The following is an 8,768-nucleotide window of genomic DNA, read 5'->3' as shown; positions in this document are numbered from 1 at the left end:
TTTTCATTGTTGTCTGCGTGTGAATAAACAATTACCAAAACATATTTTTTCATTTGTGTCACCACGTGTAAGATAAACAATTACCAAAAACATATTTTCATTGTTGTCTGCATGTGAATAAACAATTACCAAAACTTATTTTTTCATTGTGTCTGCGATGTGGAATAAACAATTACCAAAACATATTTTCATTGTTGTCTACATTGTGAATAAACAATTACCAAAAACATATTTACTCATTGTTGTCTACGTGTTGAATAATTAATTACCAAAACATATTTTCATTGTCACTATTATTGAATAAACAATTACCAAAACTTATTTTCATTATTGTCTACGTGTGAATAAACAATTACCAAAACATATTTTCATTGTGTCTGCACGTTATGAATAAACAATTACCAAAACTTTTATTTTCATTGTTGTCTACGTGTGAATAAACAATTACCAAAACTTATTTTCATTGTGTCTACGTGTGAATAAACAATTACCAAAACATATTTTCTGTTGTTGTCTGCACATTATTGAATAAACAATTACCAAAACATATTTTCATTGTTGTCTACGTGTGAATAAACAATTACCAAAACATATTTTTTCATTGTTGTCTACGTGTGAATAAACAATTACCAAAACTTATTTTCATTGTTGTCTGCGTGTGAATAAACAATTACCAAAACATATTTCCTCATTTTTGTCTGCGTGTGAATAAACAATTACAAAAACATATTTTCATTGTGTCTACGTGGAATAAACAATTACCAAAACTTATTTTCATTTATTGTGTCTGCATTGTGAATAAACAATTACCAAAACTTATTTTCATTGTTGTCTGCGTGTGAATAAACAATTACCAAAACTTATTTTCATTTGTGTCTACGTGTGAATAAACAATTTACCAAAACTTATTTTTCATTGTTGTCTACGTGTGAATAAACAATTACCAAAACATATATTTTCATTGTTGTCTGTTGTGGAATAAACAATTACCAAAACATATTTTCATTGTTGTCTACGATGTGAATAAACAATTACCAAAACATATTTTCATTGTTGTCTACGTGTTGAATAAACAATTACCAAAACATATTTTCATTTATTGTTGTCTACGTGTGAATAAACAATTACCAAAACATATTTTCATTGTGTCTCTACATGTGAATAAATAATTACCAAAACTTATTTTCATTTATTGTCTACGTGTGAATAAACAATTACCAAAACATATTTTCATTGTGTCTGCGTGTGAATAAACAATTACCAAAACATATTTTCATTGTTGTCTGCGATGTGAATAAACAATTACCAAAACTTATTTTCATTGTGTCTCACGTGTGAATAAACAATTACCAAAACTTATTTTCATTGTTGTCTACGTGTGAATAAACAATTACCAAAACATATTTTCATTGTTGTCTACGTGTGAATAAACAATTACCAAAACTTATTTTCATTGTGTCTACGTGTGAATAAACAATTACCAAAACTTATTTTCATTGTTGTCTACGTGTGAATAAACAATTACCAAAACTTATTTTCATTGTTGTCTACGTGTGAATAAACAATTACCAAAACTTATTTTCATTGTTGTCTACGTGTGAATAAACAATTACCAAAACTTATTTTCATTGTTGTCTACGTGTGAATAAACAATTACCAAAACTTATTTTCATTGTTGTCTACCTTGTTGAATAAACAATTACCAAAACATATTTTCATTGTTGTCTACGTGAATAAACAATTACCAAAACATATTTTCATTGTTCTCTACGCGTTGAAAACAATTACCAAAACATTATCATTGTCATTGTTGTCGTGTGTGAATAAACAATTACCAAAACATATTTTCATTGTTGTCTCACGTGTGAATAAACAATTACCAAAACATATTTTCATTGTGTCTGCGTGTGAATAAACAATTACCAAAACTTATTTTCATTGTTGTCTACGTGTGGATAAACAATTACCAAAACATATTTTCATTGTGTCTACGTGTGAATAAACAATTACCAAAACATATTTTCATTGTTGTCTACGTGTGAATAAACAATTACCAAAACATATTTTCATTGTGTCTACGTGTGAATAAACAATTACCAAAACATATTTTCATTGTTGTCTGCGTGTGAATAAACAATTACCAAAACATATTATTTTCATTGTTGTCTACGTGTGAATAAACAATTACCAAAACATATTTTCATTGTTGTCTACGTGTGAATAAACAATTACCAAAATATTTTCATTGTTGTCTACGTGTGAATAAACAATTACCAAAACTTATTATTTTCATTGTTGTCTACGTTGTGAATAAACAATTACCAAAACTTATTTTCATTGTTGTCTGCGTGTGAATAAACAATTACCAAAACTATTTTTTTTGTTGTCTACGTGTGAATAAACAATTACCAAAACTTATTTTCATTGTTGTCTACGTGTGATATAAACAATTACCAAAACTTTTATTTTCATTGTTGTCTACGTATTGAATAAACAATTACCAAAACATATTTTCATTGTTGTCTACGTGTGAATAAACAATTACCAAAACTTATTTTCATTGTTGTCTACGTGTGAATAAACAATTACCAAAACTTATTTTCATTGTTGTCTACGTGTGAATAAACAATTACCAAAACATATTTTCATTGTTGTCTACGTGTGAATAAACAATTACCAAAACATATTTTCATTATTGTCTACGTCTGTGAATAAACAAACAATTAAACATATTTTTTCATTGTTGTCTACGTGTGAATAAACAATTACCAAAACATATATTTTCATTGTTGTCTATGTGTGAATAAACAATTACCAAAACTTTTATTATTTTCATTGTTGTCTACGTGTGAATAAACAATTACCAAAACTTATTTTCATTGTGTCTGCGTGTGAATAAACAATTACCAAAACTTATTTTCATTGTGTCTACGTGTGAATAAACAATTACCAAAACTTATTTTCATTGTGTCTACGTGTGAATAAACAATTACCAAAACATATATTTTCATTGTTGTCTGCGTTGTGAATAAACAATTACCAAAACATATTTTTCATTGTTGTCTACGTGTGTTGAATAAACAATTACCAAAACTTATTTTCATTGTGTCTACGATGTGAATAAACAATTACCAAAATATATTTTCATTGTTGTCTACGTGTGAATAAACAATTACCAAAACATATTTTCATTGTTGTCTGCGTGTGAATGAATAAACAATTACCAAAACATATTTTCATTGTTGTCTGCGTGTGAATAAACAATTCCAAAACATATAATTTCATTGTTGTCTGGCGGATAAACAATTACCAAAACATTTTGATTGTTGTCTACGTGTGAATAAACAATTACCAAAACATTATTTTCATTGTTGTCTACGTGTGAATAAACAATTACCAAAACATATTTTCATTGTTGTCTACGTGTGAATAAACAATTACCAAAACATATTTTTCATTGTTGTCTACGGTGTGAATAAACAATTACCAAAACATATTTTCATTGTGTCTACGTGTGAATAAACAATTACCAAAACATATTTTCATTGTGTCTACGTGTGAATAAACAATTACCAAAAACTTATTTTCATTGTGTCTACGTGTGAATAAACAATTACCAAAACATATTTTCATTATGTTGTCTACGTGTGAATAAACAATTACCAAAACATATTTTCATTGTGTCTACGTGTGAATAAACAATTACCAAAACTTATTTTCATTGTTGTCTACGTGTGAATAAACAATTACCAAAACATATTTTCATTGTTGTCTACGTGTGAATAAACAATTACCAAAACATATTTTCATTGTGTCTACGTGTGAATAAACAATTACCAAAACATATTTTCATTGTGTCTACGTGTGAATAAACAATTACCAAAACTTATTTTCATTGTTGTCTACGTGTGAATAAACAATTACCAAAACATATTTTCATTGTGTCTACGTGTGAATAAACAATTACCAAAACATATTTTCATTGTGTCTACGTGTGAATAAACAATTACCAAAACATATTTTCATTGTTGTCTACGTGTGAATAAACAATTACCAAAACATATTTTCATTGTTGTCTACGTGTGGATAAACAATTACCAAAACATATTTTCATTGTTGTCTACGTGTGAATAAACAATTACCAAAACATATTTTCATTGTGTCTACGTGTGAATAAACAATTACCAAAACTTATTTTCATTGTGTCTACGTTGTGAATAAACAATTACCAAAACTATTTTATTTTCACGTGTGAATAAACAATTACAAAACTTATTTTCATTTGTCTACGTGTGAATAAACAATTACCAAAACATATTTTCATTGTTGTCTACGTGTGAATAAACAATTACCAAAACATATTTTCATTGTTGTCTACGTGTGAATAAACAATTACCAAAACATATTTTCATTGTTGTCTACGTGTGAATAAACAATTACCAAACATATTTTCATTGTGTCTACGTGTGAATAAACAATTACCAAAACTTATTTTCATTGTGTCTACGTGTGAATAAACAATTACCAAAACATATTTTCATTGTTGTCTACGTGTGAATAAACAATTACCAAAACATATTTTCATTGTGTCTACGTGTGAATAAACAATTACCAAAACATATTTTCATTGTGTCTACGTGTGAATAAACAATTACCAAAACATATTTTCATTGTTGTCTACGTGTGAATAAACAATTACCAAAACATATTTTCATTGTTGTCTACGTGTGAATAAACAATTACCAAAACATATTTTCATTGTTGTCTACGTGTGAATAAACAATTACCAAAACTTATTTTCATTGTTGTCTACGTGTGAATAAACAATTACCAAAACTTATTTTCATTGTTGTCTACGTGTGAATAAACAATTACCAAAACTTATTTTCATTGTTGTCTACGTGTGAATAAACAATTACCAAAACTTATTTTCATTGTTGTCTACGTGTGAATAAACAATTACCAAAACTTATTTTCATTGTGTCTACGTGTGAATAAACAATTACCAAAACATATTTTCATTGTTGTCTACGTGTGAATAAACAATTACCAAAACTTATTTTCATTGTTGTCTACGTGTGAATAAACAATTACCAAAACTTATTTTCATTGTGTCTACGTGTGAATAAACAATTACCAAAACATATTTTCATTGTTGTCTACGTGTGAATAAACAATTACCAAAACATATTTTCATTGTTGTCTACGTGTGAATAAACAATTACCAAAACATATTTTCATTGTTGTCTACGTGTGAATAAACAATTACCAAAACATATTTTCATTGTTGTCTACGTGTGAATAAACAATTACCAAAACATATTTTCATTGTTGTCTACGTGTGAATAAACAATTACCAAAACTTTCTATTGTTGTCTTCATTGAATAAACAATTACTAAAACATATTTTCATTGTGTCTGTGAATAAACAATTACCAAAACTTATTTTCATTGTGTCTACGTGTGAATAAACAATTACCAAAACATATTTTCATTGTGTCTGCGTGTGAATAAACAATTACCAAAACATATTTTCATTGTTGTCTGCGTTGTGAATAAACAATTACCAAAACATATTTTCATTGTTGTCTACGTGTGAATAAACAATTACCAAAACTTATTTTCATTGTTGTCTACGTGTGAATAAATAATTACCAAAACTTATTTTCATTGTTGTCTACGTGTGAATAAACAATTACCAAAACTTATTTTCATTGTTGTCTACGTGTGAATAAACAATTACCAAAACTTATTTTCATTGTTGTCTACGTGTGAATAAACAATTACCAAAACATATTTTCATTGTTGTCTACGTGTGAATAAACAATTACCAAAACATATTTTCATTGTTGTCTACGTGTGAATAAACAATTACCAAAACTTATTTTCATTGTTGTCTACGTGTGAATAAACAATTACCAAAACATATTTTCATTGTTGTCTACGTGTGAATAAACAATTACCAAAACATATTTTCATTGTGTCTGCGTGTGAATAAACAATTACCAAAACATATTTTCATTGTGTCTACGTGTGAATAAACAATTACCAAAACATATTTTCATTGTGTCTACGTGTGAATAAACAATTACCAAAACTTATTTTCATTGTTGTCTACGTGTGAATAAACAATTACCAAAACTTATTTTCATTGTTGTCTACGTGTGAATAAACAATTACCAAAACTTATTTTCATTGTTGTCTACGTGTGAATAAACAATTACCAAAACTTATTTTCATTGTTGTCTACGTGTGAATAAACAATTACCAAAACTTATTTTCATTGTTGTCTACGTGTGAATAAACAATTACCAAAACATATTTTCATTGTTGTCTACGTGTGAATAAACAATTACCAAAACATATTTTCATTGTTGTCTACGTGTGAATAAACAATTACCAAAACTTATTTTCATTGTTGTCTACGTGTGAATAAACAATTACCAAAACATATTTTCATTGTGTCTACGTGTGAATAAACAATTACCAAAACATATTTTCATTGTTTCTACGTGTGAATAAACAATTACCAAAACTTATTTTCATTGTGTCTACGTGTGAATAAACAATTACCAAAACTTATTTTCATTGTGTCTACGTGTGAATAAACAATTACCAAAACATATTTTCATTGTGTCTACGTGTGAATAAACAATTACCAAAACTTATTTTCATTGTTGTCTACGTGTGAATAAACAATTACCAAAACATATTTTCATTGTTGTCTACGTGTGAATAAACAATTACCAAAACATATTTTCATTGTTGTCTACGTGTGAATAAACAATTACCAAAACATATTTTCATTGTTGTCTACGTGTGAATAAACAATTACCAAAACATATTTTCATTGTTGTCTACGTGTGAATAAACAATTACCAAAACATATTTTCATTGTTGTCTACGTGTGAATAAACAATTACCAAAACATATTTTCATTGTTGTCTACGTGTGAATAAACAATTACCAAAACATATTTTCATTGTGTCTACGTGTGAATAAACAATTACCAAAACTTATTTTCATTGTGTCTACGTGTGAATAAACAATTACCAAAACTTATTTTCATTGTGTCTACGTGTGAATAAACAATTACCAAAACATATTTTCATTGTTTGTCTACGTGTGAATAAACAATTACCAAAACTTATTTTCATTGTTGTCTACGTGTGAATAAACAATTACCAAAACATATTTTCATTGTTGTCTACGTGTGAATAAACAATTACCAAAACTTATTTTCATTGTGTCTACGTGTGAATAAACAATTACCAAAACTTATTTTCATTGTGTCTACGTGTGAATAAACAATTACCAAAACTTATTTTCATTGTGTCTACGTGTGAATAAACAATTACCAAAACATATTTTCATTGTGTCTACGTGTGAATAAACAATTACCAAAACTTATTTTCATTGTTGTCTACGTGTGAATAAACAATTACCAAAACATATTTTCATTGTTGTCTACGTGTGAATAAACAATTACCAAAACATATTTTCATTGTGTCTACGTGTGAATAAACAATTACCAAAACATATTTTCATTGTGTCTACGTGTGAATAAACAATTACCAAAACATATTTTCATTGTTGTCTACGTGTGAATAAACAATTACCAAAACATATTTTCATTGTTGTCTACGTGTGAATAAACAATTACCAAAACATATTTTCATTGTGTCTACGTGTGAATAAACAATTACCAAAACATATTTTCATTGTGTCTACGTGTGAATAAACAATTACCAAAACATATTTTCATTGTTGTCTACGTGTGAATAAACAATTACCAAAACATATTTTCATTGTTGTCTACGTGTGAATAAACAATTACCAAAACATATTTTCATTGTTGTCTACGTGTGAATAAACAATTACCAAAACTTATTTTCATTGTTGTCTACGTGTGAATAAACAATTACCAAAACTTATTTTCATTGTTGTCTACGTGTGAATAAACAATTACCAAAACATATTTTCATTGTTGTCTACGTGTGAATAAACAATTACCAAAACTTATTTTCATTGTTGTCTACGTGTGAATAAACAATTACCAAAACTTATTTTCATTGTTGTCTACGTGTGAATAAACAATTACCAAAACTTATTTTCATTGTTGTCTACGTGTGAATAAACAATTACCAAAACTTATTTTCATTGTGTCTACGTGTGAATAAACAATTACCAAAACTTATATTTTCATTGTGTCTACGTGTGAATAAACAATTACCAAAACTTATTTTCATTGTTGTCTACGTGTGAATAAACAATTACCAAAACATATTTTCATTGTTGTCTACGTGTGAATAAACAATTACCAAAACATATTTTCATTGTTGTCTACGTGTGAATAAACAATTACCAAAACATATTTTCATTGTGTCTACGTGTGAATAAACAATTACCAAAACATATTTTCATTGTTGTCTACGTGTGAATAAACAATTACCAAAACATATTTTCATTGTTGTCTACGTGTGAATAAACAATTACCAAAACATATTTTCATTGTGTCTACGTGTGAATAAACAATTACCAAAACTTATTTTCATTGTGTCTACGTGTGAATAAACAATTACCAAAACATATTTTCATTGTTGTCTACGTGTGAATAAACAATTACCAAAACATATTTTCATTGTTGTCTACGTGTGAATAAACAATTACCAAAACATATTTTCATTGTTGTCTACGTGTGAATAAACAATTACCAAAACTTATTTTCATTGTTGTCTACGTGTGAATAAACAATTACCAAAACTTAT

This window comes from Tachypleus tridentatus, chromosome 12 (assembly GCF_004210375.1).
Source record: "Tachypleus tridentatus isolate NWPU-2018 chromosome 12, ASM421037v1, whole genome shotgun sequence".
NCBI lineage: Eukaryota > Metazoa > Arthropoda > Merostomata > Xiphosura > Limulidae > Tachypleus > Tachypleus tridentatus.
This window is presented reverse-complemented; position numbering follows the sequence as displayed.